This window comes from Hibiscus syriacus, unplaced genomic scaffold, assembly GCF_006381635.1.
Source record: "Hibiscus syriacus cultivar Baekdansim isolate YM2019G1 unplaced genomic scaffold, ASM638163v2 tig00110610_pilon, whole genome shotgun sequence".
Taxonomy (NCBI): Eukaryota; Viridiplantae; Streptophyta; class Magnoliopsida; order Malvales; family Malvaceae; genus Hibiscus; species Hibiscus syriacus.
Genome location: NW_024062800.1, coordinates 182,274 through 198,419, shown reverse-complemented (window position 1 = coordinate 198,419; position 16,146 = coordinate 182,274). Strand labels below are relative to the sequence as shown.

At 34.6% G+C, this 16,146-nt stretch overlaps 1 pseudogene; it reads right to left on the bottom strand.

Annotated features, from left to right (window-relative positions):
- Nucleotides 1-6,678: 6,678 nt before the first annotated feature.
- On the bottom strand, nt 6,679-8,069 carry LOC120135580 (annotated as a pseudogene).
- Between the last annotated feature and the right edge of the window lie 8,077 nt (nt 8,070-16,146).

Below are 16,146 nucleotides of genomic sequence, written 5' to 3'. Positions count from 1 at the left end.
ACGTGAAAGGCCTAAAAAAATTTATTATCCTACGGATTGTTGGATAATAATGCAAGCAAGATTGAAACACGGTTGCCTCATGTAGTTCAGATTCTGCAATGCTATGGCATCAGAAACTTAGACACATGTCAGAACAAGGAATGAAAGTCCTTGTGGAGTAAAAACTATTTCCGTCTTAACAAATATATCACTTACTTTGTCTGAGCATTGTATAATAAGTAAGCAGCACCAGTTGAAATTCAACACGTCAAATTCTAGAGGCAAAAGTGTTCTAGAATTGGTTCATTCTGACATATGGAAAATGCCAGTTACATCCCTTGGTGGAGCAAAATACTTTGTCTCATTTATTGATGACTACTCCAGGAGATGTTGGGTGTACCCTATTAAGAAGAAGTCAGATGTGTTTTCAACTTTCAAAAAACTTTAAAGCGCGGGTGGAACTTAATTCTGGAAATAAGATCAAGTGTTTCAGAACAGATAATGGAGGAGAATACACAAGTGAAGAATTTGATGACTTTTGTATAAAAGAATGCATCAAAAAGATAATTCACAGTGGCGAACACTCCTCAACAAAATGGAGTGGCAGAGCGGATGAACAGAACCTTGTTAGAAAGAACAAGAGCAATGTTGAGAGATGCATGCCTAGAAAAATCATTCTGGGCAGAAGCAGTCAATATCGCTTGTTATTTGGTGAATCGAGCTCCATCAACTGCAATAGAGCTGAAGACACCAATAGAGATATGGACTGGTAAACCAGCTGATTATTCAAACCTCCATGTATTTGGAAGTGTTGTGTACGTGATGTACAACTCCCAAGAAATTTCAAAGTTGGATCCAAAATCCAGGAAATGCAAATTCATGGGGTATGCTGATGGTGTAAAGGAGTATCGCTTGTGGGATCCCACTGCCCGCAAAGTGATCATCAACAAGGATGTTATCTTTGTAGAAGACAAACTACAAAGAAAAGAAGACGATGATAGCGCTGAAAAGTCAGAGACTACTCAGATACATGTGGAAAAGGAGTTTGAACAAAGAGATTCTTCTGAAGCAGAACCAATATATGATGAACAAGAACCAGAGAATTATGAAGCTCCAACAACTTGTCAATCAGATCGTGTGAGAAGACGTCTCCATTGGCACTCAGATTATGTTATAGAAGGAAATATTGCATATTGTCTTTTAACAGAGGACGGTGAGCCATCAATATACCAGGAGGCAATAAATAGCTCAGATGCTTCACTGTGGATGATGGCGATGCAAGAAGAAATTGAAGCCCTTCATAAAAATAATACATGAGACCTTGTGCCACTACCACAAGGAAGAAAACCAATTGGTAACAAATGGGTCTTTAAAATCAAGCGAAATTGTGACGATCAAGTTGAGAGGTATCGTGTAAGACTGATGGTTAAAGGATATGCTCAAAAGGAATGTATTGATTTCAATGAAATCTTTTCTCCTGTGGTTCGACTAACAACAATTCGAGTAGTTTTGGAAATGTGTGCTACATTGAACTTCCATCTAGAGCAGGTAGATGTTAAAACAACTTTTCTTCATGGAAATCTTTAAGAAGAGATTTACATGCTCCAGCCTGAAGGTTTTGAAGAACATGAAAAGAAGAACTTGGTTTGCAGGTTGAAAAAATCTCTGTACGGTCTAAAGTAGACGGCGAGGTGTTGGTATAAGAGATTTGATTCCTTCATTATGTGCCTTTGATACAAAAGACTTAATGCACACCTTTGTGCTTATTTCAAGAGGTTTGATGATAACGATTTTGTTATATTGTTGTTGTATGTGGATGACATGTTGGTTGCAAGACCCAACAAAGATCATATTGACGAATTAAAGGCACAATTGGCTAGGGAATTTGAAATGAAGGACTTGGGATCAGCAAACAAGATTCTATGGATGCAAATTCACCGAGACAGAAGTAACAGGAATATTTGGCTTTCACAAAAGAATTAGTTGAAGAAGATCTTGTTACGATTCAACATGTAATATTGTAAGCCAATTTCTACCCCTCTTACTATTAACATAAAATTATCCTCTAGTATGAGTCATAGCAGTGAAGAAGAGAGGATGGAGATGTCTCGAGTGTCGTATGCATCGACAATAGGAAGTTTAATGTTCGCTATGATATGCATAAGACCAGAAATTGCACAAGCAGTGGGAGTAGTTAGTCGGTACATGGTGAATCTAGGCAAAGAGCATTAGAACACAGTAAAGAGTATCCTGAGATATATCAAAGGGACCTCAAATATCGCATTATGATACGGAGGATCAAATTTACTTATCAATGGGTATGTTGATTCGACTATGCATGGGATTTGGATAAAAGCAAATATACTACAGGATATGTGTTCAAAATTCCTGATGAAGCTGTAAGTTGGGTTTCAAAATTGCAGTCAGTTGTGGCTACATCCACAACAGAGGCAGAATATGTAGCAGCTACACAAGCCAGTAAAGAAGCAATTTGGTTGAAGATGCTATTGGAGGAGCTTGGGCATAATCAAGAGTATGTCTCTCTATTTTGTGACAGTCAAAGTGCCTTGCATCTAGCAAGGAATCCATCATTTCATTCAAGGACAAAGCACATACGAGTTCAGTTCCATTTCAATCGTGAAAAAGTGAAAGAAATGACGATAGATATGCAGAAGATCCATACCAAAGACAACATAACAGATTTCATGACGAAGGCAATCAATGCTGATAAATTTACCTGGTATCGATCCTCTTGTGGTCTGTCAGAGACGTAAGCAACATGAAGGTACAAGGTAGAAAGAATGGTGTGAAGATACGATTGTTCCAATCAAATCTTCAAGTGGGAGATAGTTGAAAAGTCAAGCTTCAAACTTTCGGTGGAAAGTTGAAAAAAATATATATAATTTCAACGAAATTGTGAAATTAAATAGATGCACCGAAAGTTTAGAAAAGAATGGTGCATGGTCATTCACGACAACTTTTGTTGAAATTTACTAAATGGATAATTGTAATTTAGTCCCTACACTTTAGGATATTTGCAAGATTAGTCCTTAAGCTTCAACTATAAATACTCTAACCCATTTAACTTCAAAACATCCCAAATCATTCTAACTTTCTCCCAATACTAGAGAATTTAGAGAGTTTTCTTGAGAGTTGTTTATCCTTTTTATCAAGAAAGAATTATCATTGTTTTCTCCTTGTTAGATCGAGAGAAATTGTAACTCCTATTTTCTCATAGTGAAATTCTTCTATCTTTGTCCGTGGTTTTTACCATATATTATTTAGGGGTTTTCCACGTAAAATTTGTGTCTTCTTTATCTTCATTTTTATTTTTTCAAATTATCAATTGCGATTTTGCTCTATCCGATAGCCGTATTCCGCAACAAATTTGACCTAATCTGAATGGCATGGTTAAGTAATTACATGTAATGAAATAAATTTTTAAATTTTTTGAAAGGAATGCATTTCTCTGGATGGAGTAGAAGTTGATCAGAGCTTTTAAAGGAATAACCAAAACTATGAAAAATAATACAAAATTTGTTCAAAAAGAATAAACGTGCGTGATGCATGTCAAGAAAACATATCTACACAAGTCAGGCTGATGATAACAATGGCACAAATTTATAAGTCTTGTCCTCAATCACTCAATGAGCGTATGTTTAAAATACCTTATTTAAATACTTGAAAACATTCATATCTAAACAATGTAGAATTTGAGAAACTCGTGACCAAACATACTGATTTTAAGCCATCAAGGACATGTCAAAGTTGATATATACAATGCGTAAATTTTTTGTTTATAATATTATTGTGTTACAATTTTTTTATGATTATAATAATAATTATAGAATTTTAATAATCTTACTAGTTCTGGCGACGCTTATAGCTTATTTTTTGTCATTACTTTTTTACACAAGGCATGGGAATTATATGCTTTGAATTCCTTGGAGTTGTATATCATGATTTCTAGAGAATACATTTACGGTTAAGGCTTTCAAAAGAGTATTTTCGGGCATAAGATTTTTTTAAAGTCTTGCATCCCTTGAGAAACTATGACCCTTTAATATGATCTTGGCATGACTCACATAATTTATCAGAACTAAAGTAGTTAGCAATTGATCAATTAATCATATTCATTCGGTTTATAAACTTAAGTGTAGTCATCATGACTATATGATATGCTAGGATGGACCTAGGGGTAGATGGGGGCAATCGTTCCCCAAAAATCTAAAATTATCATATGTTTAAAAATATATATATATTTTTTCTATTGAAAATCTATTTACGTCTCCTTAAAATTTTATAAGTTCAAGTTCATCCTCTAATATAAAATCTTACATCTATCCCTGACTACATGTCTTACACCAGTACGCAGGGCCGACTCTGGGCAGGGGCAAGAGGGGGTTCCCGTCCAGGACTCATAATTTTAATTTATATTAATTTATCATACTTTAATAAATTAAATTAAAAACAGGGTCCATAAATATTAATATACTATTTTATTACATTAATGCAAGAGGGCCCATAAATATTAATGTACATTAATGCAAGTTCAGTTTAAAATTTTTAAACGATTAAATTGGACGTTTTCATCATAACGTTAAAAATTAGGGTCCATTTTTTTAATTTTCCCCCGGGTCAAGAAAAAGTCAGGATCGGCCCTGCCAGTACGATAACATTAAGGTGACTATAAAATCTCTCTCTCAAAATTGAGAGAAAGGATATGAAATCCTCTTCTTCGTTCATCCTTCCTCTACCTCTCTATGAAGACAAGATTTTAACATTGATTGGCATCTGCCGGACTTTTGACTACAATTTTTAACCCCCCAAAAAAAGAGGTTGAGCTAACTACAGCAGCTTTTAACTCATTTATTTCCCTCAGAAAATCCCTAACTAATATTCTGCAATTGTGGTCACTATAGTCATAATATCGTCTTACAATCGCTATTTAAATACCTGATCAAAGTGAAGGGCGAGTTGCGCTCAAGTTGTAGGTGTTGGGTCTTTGGCGTGAGATGATATTTATCCACTACCATATTTGAAAGTAATGGAGGCAGGCAGGCACATGACGATTAAAAAGGTCATCTTCCTGAAAAGAAAAGAAGAAAGCAAAGGAAAGAACATATCCACGCTCCTTGTCTGCCCGTTGATACATAATTGTACTTTTTAAAAGCAAAGAACAATTGTAAGCACAGGCAGATAAAGAACAATATTTGGCGTCTGTCTCTGTCTGATCCCTTGGCTTCATCTCTCTATCAAAGAGCTTGTTTAGTTGGCTTGTTGTCTTTGGAGTTTGAAAGTGTAGCTACATGAAATTTCCAAGAAATTTCTAGCCCATCCAACATTCTTATATTGAGTAATGACAACTTTTTGAACACAAAAATCGATCAAGAATTGATAAAGGACGATCGTTTATTTGAAATTTTAAATTTTCATATATTTTAAATATTTTCTTTATTTTTTATTGATAATATTCTTTAAAACATTATAAGTTCATATTCTAAAACAAATATCATATCTATTATGTATGAATATATATTACATAAAAATAAATTTAATAATATTTACATGAACTAAAATAATTTATCAACTAATCTTATACTCTAATAATTTTATGTACGTATTAAAAGTAGACTATTATGATAAAAAATATAAATCAAACCATATAAAAAATTAAAAATTGAAATTGAAAAAATTAAATAATTAAAATATCAAAACTAAGTTAAATGTTGATCTAAATACAATGCATATTTTTGCACCATGGAATTGAAAAGATGTGAAACTGTGAAGAATTTGGATAAATACTATTGTATTTTCAATAAAATGAGCTCGTACAATATCTCACGCATTACACTGTCCTAAGACTAAATACATATCGAAGGGTGACAATCAAAGTTGATTCATTATTTTAATAAAAACAACTCGATGCTCATAGCGTGAACGATGAACAGCAAGAAATGGAGTTTGAAGAGCCTGCAAAAATGGTTTATTCTGTACAAACCCAAAGCGGTGATTCCAAGGGATGTATCGGTGAATACAAACGATGAGGTGAGAGGATGACTCAGTCAGCCATTAATACTTATGCTGTTGCACTGAAAAACATGTCATTTTTTGCATTTATGAACAAAAAGGGACCATCAGATTCCTCTCTTCATGCGCTCACCTTGATTATAATGAGTTTTTTTGGTAACCTAATTCAAATATCACTACATTTTTTATGGATTTTATTATTGCATTTTATATTAAAAATATGTAACTATCCAAATTTTGTCTTAACTATAAATTAGATGATACCTTGAATCTGCATTTTTTTTTTTCACGTTGCAATAATAGTTGTATTAATGAAGTCAACTTATGCTAATGCTTCATTTTCTGTTGATATTTGTGAGAGACTTTAGGTTATAAATTAGACGCCTGTGAGTACTATGGTTTAGTTCAGAAAGGGAAGGCCAACCTCACCATCATTTTCTGACTTTTTCATGATACAAACATCTCCAAATAGCCCAAACACAAAATCCAAACTAAAATTCGTTTTTAAGTGTCGGTCCTACATTGTAATAGTCTCCAATACGAAAACCTAACGCTTCTTCTTGTATATATTAAATGAAACACTTCACGAAAATTACATCACACAAATTGCAGGATACAACACTTTAACCAGAAACAAACCATTTGTGGTATGTATATAATTAAATATGTTTATATGTTAGCAGGTTTTGTTAGATTTCGTTTTGCAACTTCACCTTCTGTTATGGCTGATGGAATGAAACTCACAAGTGAGTTCTCTTCGGGAGGCGGCGTTGTTGTTGCTTGAAACCGCTGCTTGCAAGCATGGCAAGTGATTTGAGAATGGTGGATTTGATTTGCTTTACAGCTGATTCTTTAAAGCTTGAGCCTTTGCTGTTTCAGCTTGCGCTTGTTGCCTGATTCTGTTGCCCTGGCAACTCGTGCTTGGCTAATTCCATCTGCCTTTCCGCCTGCCGTCTCGCCTCTTCGGCGTAAGCCTTTTCCGCCATCGCCAACCTTAACTGAGCCAGAGCTTCTTCTTTTAGCCTCGATGCACGGGCACCGGTTTTCGCATGGGTTGGTTCCTTTTCGGTACCGGTATCGGACGAGCCTATCGAGAGGTGTACTGGATCGAATGATTGTCATGGCTTTTAGGGCAAACCGAGACCTCAGTGGGATTGATGTGCTTAAGAGTTGAAGGTCCAAGTTGTGGCATTGGGCATTGTTAGGGGAATTATCTTTTGTAGGGCTCAACAACAACATGGTGCCTGTTGTCTTTGCCAAATCCAAACTAGGCCTGGAACTGTACTGAAATTAGTATCACTAGACGGATTGGTGCTTGAAGCTGTTCGCGACAAGCAAGGCGGCCGTACTGCTGTGATTCTGGCCGGCTACGGCTCGTTTGGCAAGCATCTTGGTGTTCAATGAAACTCTCAACCCTACAAAATGAATAATAAATCAATGATATATATATATATATATCAAGGATAGATCTAAAATACTGTTTTATGTGAATGGAGAAGTAACAAAAACCTTGAGAAACTTGCCACAGTCACAAGAATGGCCTTTGGTGCCACAGGTTTAAGATGTGCCTTGTAATCCGACTGAACAGCGTAGCCCTTGGAGCATCTCTCGCACACCCATTGCTTGTGATCGCTGTGTTTTCGCCTAAAGTGTTCTTGATCCCCACCAAATCGCCAAGAGCGTGGCAAGGGTCGTGGTGCAGGCAACTCGGCTCGGGGCAAACGAACACCCGCTTCTTCCTCGCCGCGGGCGGCGTTTCCCTCTTGAGCAGCTTCCAAGGAACATTGTGCCGCCGCCTGTGCATCTGCAGGTTTTGGTCCCTTTGGAACCCTGTGTTGCAGATCTCACAAACATAACGATCCGATTCAGTAGTGCCTTGGCCGACAGAGATACCACTTCAGCATCTGTATCTAACATCATCACCCAAATTTGCATATTCCGAAAGAAAACACAAAAAACAATTCACTTTTGGATTAAAAGAAAAAAAAACATTGCGTTTTGATACGTACCAGGCGTTCCTGCTGGTCTTCTTTTCCTCTTAGAAACTTGGGAACAATCATTATTGGCCAACATGGAGCAAAGCTGCTGATCTGAGACAGTAGACGATGAAAGAAAGAGAGATAATAAAGGAAAAGAAGAGAAACTAAAGCACTTTTCTTTCATTTTAAGGCTTTAAACAATCAGCTTTTCTATCATCTTTTTTCTTCTTTGCTCCCTTTATATTCTCATCTCCATGGAAACTTGTTGAAAAGGAAGTAAAAGAGAGAAAGAGAGATGAGATGGGCCAAAATTGAGAAGCATCCCAAGTAGAAACAAAGCTTCCATGGTTAAACTGATTATCACACTGTAATATTTTTATTGATGTGCAATCGCATGCATTACGTTAGATATTATACAAAATAAAGCCACACTTTCCTCCATTTTCCAAATACTCAAAGGCATTGCGCCTTCCTAATTTTCTAACCCATTCCCGAAAAGAAAAAAAAAACTGTTTTATTGTTTGAATTATTTATGTATGTACCCTATAAGATATTTTCTTTTACATATTATGGATTATTATATGTATATAGACTACCTATTTATTCTTCTTCATAAATATCTATATCTAAATTCTTTTTCTAGTTCAGAAAATTTTAAAGGCCATTTAACTCTTTCTTTACCGATCCATAGTTCCATGTAAATTGATTTCTATAGTAGATTCTCCATAATTCAGCATAAAAATACTATTGAAAAATCAAGTATTTTATGAAAATTCCAAAACAAATGCTTATATGATCTTGAAAGATGTCTCTAATCGATCCACATATCATTTCTAATACATGTGCTCATTTTTTAACAATTAAAAAATTACACTTGTATTTTAGAGAACATAGAGTGATTATAAAATTTAATTATTAGGGTAGTAATCGTACTCTCTTGTAAGTGTTTGAACATCATAGAAAATATAAGTTTTAGGCAGTGATTAAATCATTTATAATTATAATCCACATATTGTATTAGTAAAGTCTAGTTGCACACAATTCACACCGATAAGCTAGTTAAAATTAAATAAAATAAAGGGTAAAGTATATAAGTAGTCCCCAAACTTTTAGGATGCTTGCCGTTTTGTTATCAACTTTTGAAACTTACAATACAATTACCAAACTTTTGGTTCGTTTCCAGTAAAATCCCTTGTGCTACGTCCTCATTTTTATTTGACGGGGCAAATCAGATCCCGTTATTACCCTCTTCTTCTTCTTCTTCTTCTTAGTTCCAAGTCTTCCATTTCCTTAAAAAATCCTAACATGATTGTCGTATACTTCATCACATTGGGCATCATCCCATCTTTCAACATCTTCTTCAAAAACCCAACAGCCTTTTCTTCGCACCCTTCCTTAAAATCATCGACAAGAATAGTGTAGCTAGGGATGGCAATTTAACCCAAATCTGACATGTTTCGACCCGACCCGATAGGGTCAATTTTTTTTAACTCGGGTCAGGTCGTGTTCAGGTGGAGGGCGAAGAAACTCCGACCCGAGGATTTATATTAGGTCCTTAAAAATTTTATTATTATTTTAATTAGGTAATTATTTTTTATCAAGTCGGGTCGGGTTGGGTCAGATTTATACTCTAAAAATCAGGTCGAGTCGGAGTCAGGTAGAGGATATAAATTTTCGGGTCGGATTCGGGTGAAGGATACCTATTTTCGGGTCGGATCGAGTTGACCAAAAACTTGATTCTTTGTCATCCTTAAGTGAAGCTTACGATATATGGGTTAATTCCTCTATCCACCATCTCTCATTGCCTTTTCAAAGCCTCCACTAAACACCCATTCTAAAGTACCCTAAAATCCAAAAACTATAAAGAACAACATCCAAAGCCATTACTTGTTTTTAAATATTAGAAACCAAATCACAAACCTTATCAAATATACCCAACAGATTAAAAGCGTTTAACATAGTTGTATAAGTTACAACATTAGGCCTTAAATGTAACACCCCAAATTTCGGGCTAGTAGTTTCAGGTTTACCTGAGAGGTAAGTAGACCTTGTAAAATTTGTAATTCAACTCGTTGGGCTTAATTGGGTTGGTCTTGGGCCCAATTAGCCACAAAGAGGGATTTTTTGCAAAGTAAAAAGATGAGGAGGGACAAACAGAGTAACTAACATATTTTTAAATATAAAGACTTTTATTCTCTTCATATTCTCATTCGCTCGGAAAACACCCAAATCATCCTAAATGACTTAGGTTGGTTCCTAAAGTGATTTTGAATTTCTAGTAAGTTATTTAAGGTCCTTAGGTGTCATAAAAACACTTTATTGACACCTAAAACGTGGTTGAAACATGAAATCAAAGATAAACCCTAAACATGCTCAAGTATCCAAATCCTAGCAATTTCTTGAAATTTATGAAAACTTAATACTCCAAAGGATTATAAATACACTATCTTGCTGCTTGAATCCCGAAATTGAGTTCATTTAGCTATAAAACACGTTTCTCTTTTGCTTGGATGAAAGCCCCAATTTTAAACATGGAACCCAAAGCTTGATCTATAACTATGATGTTATTGAGGGAATTAGAGTGAATTTGAAGCATGAAAATGGGTTCAAAATCTTACATTTATGCTATGAACTTTGGGGAGGATGAAGAGGAGATAGAATGGAAAAGAAGGAAGAAATGAAAGGAATGAGATTATGAAGAGAATAAAAGTCTTCATCTTTTAAAAACGAAATGATGAAAAAAAAGGAATGAGAAGATGAAAGAATAAAAGTCTTCATCTTTTTAAAATGGTTCATTGGGATTTCAAATTGGATATCAGTGTTCAGTGCGGCAGACCCACTTAGAGTACTTCAGAGCAGAGCATGAGATGAGTTTGTTGGGTGAGTAAGGCACCCTGAGTGCAAGGTCAAGCAACAAGGTAGTGTATTTCTAATCTTTTGGAGTATTAAGTTTCTATAAATTTCAAGAAATTGCTAGGATTTGGACATTTTAGCATGTTTAGGGTTTATATTTGATTTTATAATTCAACTACATTTTAAGTGTTAATAAAGTGTTTTTTATGACACCTAAGGACCCTAAATAACTTACTAGAACTTTAAAATCTTAGTATCAACCCAAGTCATTTAGGATAGTTTTGGATGTTTTGTAACCCTAAAATATCAATTTTATGGTTTGAGTATCGATAATAGGATGAACAATATCGATATTGGTTAAATTGAGACTAAAATTAGGGTTTTTTCAAGGGAAGTATCGATATTGTGAAGATGAGTATCGATATTGTCCTTATAGTATCGATACTCAGGGTAGCAATATCGATACTTAAGCCCCATTTTCGTAACAGAATGCATTTTTGGTACTGATACTCATAGGGGTATCGATACTTGACCCTAGGGTATCGATACTACAACTAGAGTATCGATACTACACATTTTTTTATCAGATTTGACCTAGTTAAGGTTCGTAAGAGCTATAAATAGTCAGTAAGAATAAGACTTAGTCTGTGACGGACGTAAATGGCCAAAATCGCCCAATGACACTCGTAGGAGTGGGTTACAACCAGTGCAACCATAGTAGGCGTAATACAACCAAGTATTCTCAGTTGAACACGTAACAGATAACTAAGAATGAATGATCATTGATCAGTGAGTACCGACAAGCGATATGATCGAGTCATATTATGAAATAGTGTATATATGCATGAACGACCGAGAAGGTTGGACCCACATTATTCCTCTAATTCGAGGGCGAATTAAGGAAAAGCATAGGATTAGCGAATAGAGTATCGCTACCCAGAAATGATCCCGAGTCATTTATCGGGCTAGGCAGTAACCAACAACTCAAAAAATACTATAAAGTCACGAAACACATAGAGACTTCCCCATAGTTAGAAATTAACTAAAATGCCCTTAAGTACGAATAACCATATTAGTATATATTAACAGTAATAACAGATTAATTAACCCTCGCATAATGTTCTAGATGAGAGAACGAGCGAGATAATAGTTAAACACAGAAATAGGAACAGTAATAGCCAAAAATAGTAACAATCCAAACAATAACAGTAATAGCTAAAAATAGTAATAGCTAGAATGTCATAAAACTAGCCTTTTGTGACACTCGGAATAGCCAAGACACCGAGTTACTTTAGAAATAGGAAGATTATCTTGTGTATGCTTCAGTATGTCCAGGTATATACCAGTCTGTGCCAAGGCACTTCTTTTTCCAGGTAGGCGCATATGTCCCAAGACTCGACAGAGTAAGTTGGCGGGTGTATGTTTTCGATGCAGATTTTGGATCTCATCATGGTGTACCTGAGGGTACTGGCAGGCTAGAGGGGTGCGTAAGCTTCGAGATACAAATCCCTCAGTCACACCATGATGTCTGCCACAACTTTATGTTTGTTGTTGTGTATCATATATTAGCATGGGTTAGGCATCATGGTTCTACTGAGGGTATAGAGGGGTGCGTGAGCTCCGAGATGCAGCCCCTCAGTAGAACCATGATGCCTACCTTAGCTAGTGTATAAGTCACAACAGAGTAGTATTACATTCAGATAATGCACAGCAGAGTTAGCATGGCATTCAGATAATGCACAATAGAGCCAATAACGCATTTAGATAATGCATAATAGATACAGACATTAGGGCTAGAGACTCATACTTTAGAGATATGGCAGCTAAGCCTTAAGTAGGTAACACTTGATCTAGATCATGCATGTACCAACAGCTTAGTATCAGGTCTTTAGCATGCTTGTATTTATGAAATTCTTATGCTGCTCTAGATTAGCGATTATACTTTGGGCTTTATAAGCTCAACCTTCGGATGTTTCCATTAGCAGTTAGTACATGAGCAGTTCATGGAGCACCATCGTAGCAGGACTTCCAGCATCTCCTTCAGAGTAATGTATCGTAGCTTCGTGGGCATATGTATTCATAGAACCTTACTTATGTATTCAGTTTACTAAACTCAGAGTTTTTGTTATTTTGATTTTAAATTATGTGTCATGGAGCTTCAGTTGTGTAAAATGATTTTATAACAATATTTATTATTTATTTATGATACCATTCAACATGTTTGAAAAGAAAATGTACAAGTTTGAAAATCAGGGGTTGCCTCGGTAGCCCAATGTGGCACTTTAGGCCCAATCGGGTTTAGGGTGTTACATTAAAGCTCCTAACCTACAAAATTTTGAAAATTCAAGTGTAATATCATGTTTCCAGTCTACAAAAACAAGCAATGACTGAACTACAAAAAAATATCAAAAGGGTATTTAACTCTATCACCAATCATCAACTCCAACACCCCAATTGCTCTATCCATATTCCCTAGAGATGCAAAACTATGAATCAAGAAACAAAACGTAAAAGAAGAAGGCAAAGTACCAAAATCTGCTAACCAATCCTTTAACACAAAATACCCTTTTCTGGTTTGTTCTAGATAATATTGGATCTTCGAATTAGAGAATCCCAAAATCGATATCTGGGGAAATTGAAAGATTTTGAAGTCTAGGTATTTATGAAATACTTGGCTTCTTTAAATTTGTGCACTTTGAGGAGAGAACGAGTAAGAATTGAGTGAGTTTGGGAATCGGCGTTGATTTTGTTGGATTGTAATGGAGTAGAGATGGATAACGTAGAACCTTCGGGGGAAAGAAAGGAAAATGAGGAGTTGGCTGATGAATTTAAGTGTGGGAATGAAGACTCGTCTTAGCAGTCTCTGGAGAGATGGGATTTTAGGAAGAAGAAAGTTAATGGGAGGTTACCTACCAAATCATATAAAACTAACGGGAGGCAATGTCAGAGATCCACTTAAAACGAATTAAAAGTTAAGTGACTATATTGTAAGTTTTAAAAGTTGGGTGATCAAACTGCAAACGCCCTAAACGTTTGAAGGCTATTCATATACTTTACCCAAAAACTAATTGAAAAACATTATTGGTAATTATTTGTACGATTCCATCAATTCTCGACCCATGCTATAAGAATTTAAGGCGAGTTTAAAAAAGCTATGCCTTATATTTAAATTTAGTGTAATTAATTTTCTTAACAAATTTTGCTTAAAATAGAGGGGAGATAAATTTTACTTCTAATAGATATTTTGAACTCGTAATTTAAAGAAGAAAGAAAGTATCAATTGAGATCTCTTTATCATATTTTCTATAAATTGTTGTCGGATAATTATATATGTTATATATTTGACCAATTTATAGATCATTGAATTAAATGTAATTGGACATCCTAGGTATCAGAATTTAAACACCATCATATCACGGATTGTTAGATAGTAGGGGTCGTTTGGTTATAGAATATATATTGTCTTTGCGAATAAAATTATCGGAATGTTGCTTACTTGACACATTACTGGAAATGTATATTACTTTGTTTGGTTTTGTTTGACAAGAATGTAAGATGTAATGTTTGGTTTGGGGGAATATAAGATTACTAGAATGAATATTTTACTAAATTTTCTCTGTGGGATATTTTTTAATAAATGTAATTCTTATATTAAAATAAAAATATTTATATAAAAAATGTTTATTATTTCTAATTTATATTTTTTATTTATAAATTTTAATTCATAAAATTTATATTTTTCTTTTATAAAATTAAAAAATAAATTAATAAAATAAAAGATACATATCAATTTTTTTTAATACATCATGAAAACTGAAAAGGGAATTGAAATTTTTCTAGATAGCCAAGGTTGAATATTCACTATAGTTATCATCTTCTTGCAGTAATTGTAACATCCTCCATACCGGGTTAGTGATCAAATTGTGGAATTTTAAAATTTAGTGACCAAAGTAGATAAATAGAATAGTTAAAAGATTTAATGGGAATGTTTCATGTAGGATGGATAAGCAAAAAAGGGAATGTAAGAGGGCAAATGAGTCTTTTAGCAAGAGAAATAATTAAATATTAATTAACCACGTGGAAGTTAGTAGAGAAGGCAAAAGTTTCCAGATTTCTCTTCTTCTTTCTTCTTCTTCACCGTGAAGACAAAGCTAAAGGTGAGTTTTCTTGTTAATCAAATTCTGGATGAATTTAAGGTTGCTTATTGATCATTAGATGATAACTAAGCTTAAGGAAAGCTTAGGTTATCTTAAAACCATAAGATGATGGGGTTAGGAAGGATTAAAGAAAGGAAGTAGAAAAGTAAAATCATGGATTATAGTTCATAATAAGAATTAGAAGTGGGATTTGACTTGTAATCAAGCTAATTAAAGGATATGAAGTGTCAGAATTCGATTTAGAATATGTTGGAAATTGAGTGAAATTCTTAAATTTTATATGAAGAATTGAATTTCTAAGTTTTAAAGGTATCGAATGGATAATAATTAGTTAAGTAAGTGTATGCAAGTTAGGGATATAAAAGGAGGTGAAATATAAAATGTAGAGGAGATTATAAAGAGATTTTCGTGCTTAAAATGACATTTCTGGCCTATGTGCATCGATGCATCAAGGATAAATCCCAGAAATTGTTCAAGGTGTATCGATGCACATGAAGTGCATCGATGCGCTCTTTTAAAATACAAACATCGAATGCCATCAGTGCATCGATTCACCTCCTTAAAATAAACATCGAATAGGAATGCATCGATGCATGGTGTGGTGCATCGATGCATACCTTCATTAAAAGATGAAAATGGCTTTTCTTTTAGCCCAAGAAATGATCGTTTATAATATATTAATTAGTATTTTTAGCATCAATGAATTACTCTGTAGATACCGAGCCTAAACAAGTTCTAGAACAATTGCCTCGTAAGATCGATCGAGGAAAAAGCAAGGAAATATAGGTGAGTGCATATGCATAGCATGAATATAGTATTCTATTCAGTTCTAGACTTGTGATAAGTCTAGATTCAATATTTTGATAAATGATCGCATTTCATATTATGATACATGACATGAATTCATATTATATGCATTAAGTGACATGAATATACAGGAAAGGTTATATAAGCTATGTGATACAATGATGGAACATGATATGTTTATGTTATAAAGGTATGGAAATTATATGTCTATACAATATAAATTATGGGAATGGTGAAAGCCCATGTTATGTAGATGAGAACTATAGGTATAGTTGGCATGCCAAGAGTAGAGGGTCTACGCGGTCCTTCGGGACATATATGTATTCTTTGGAACATGTGTG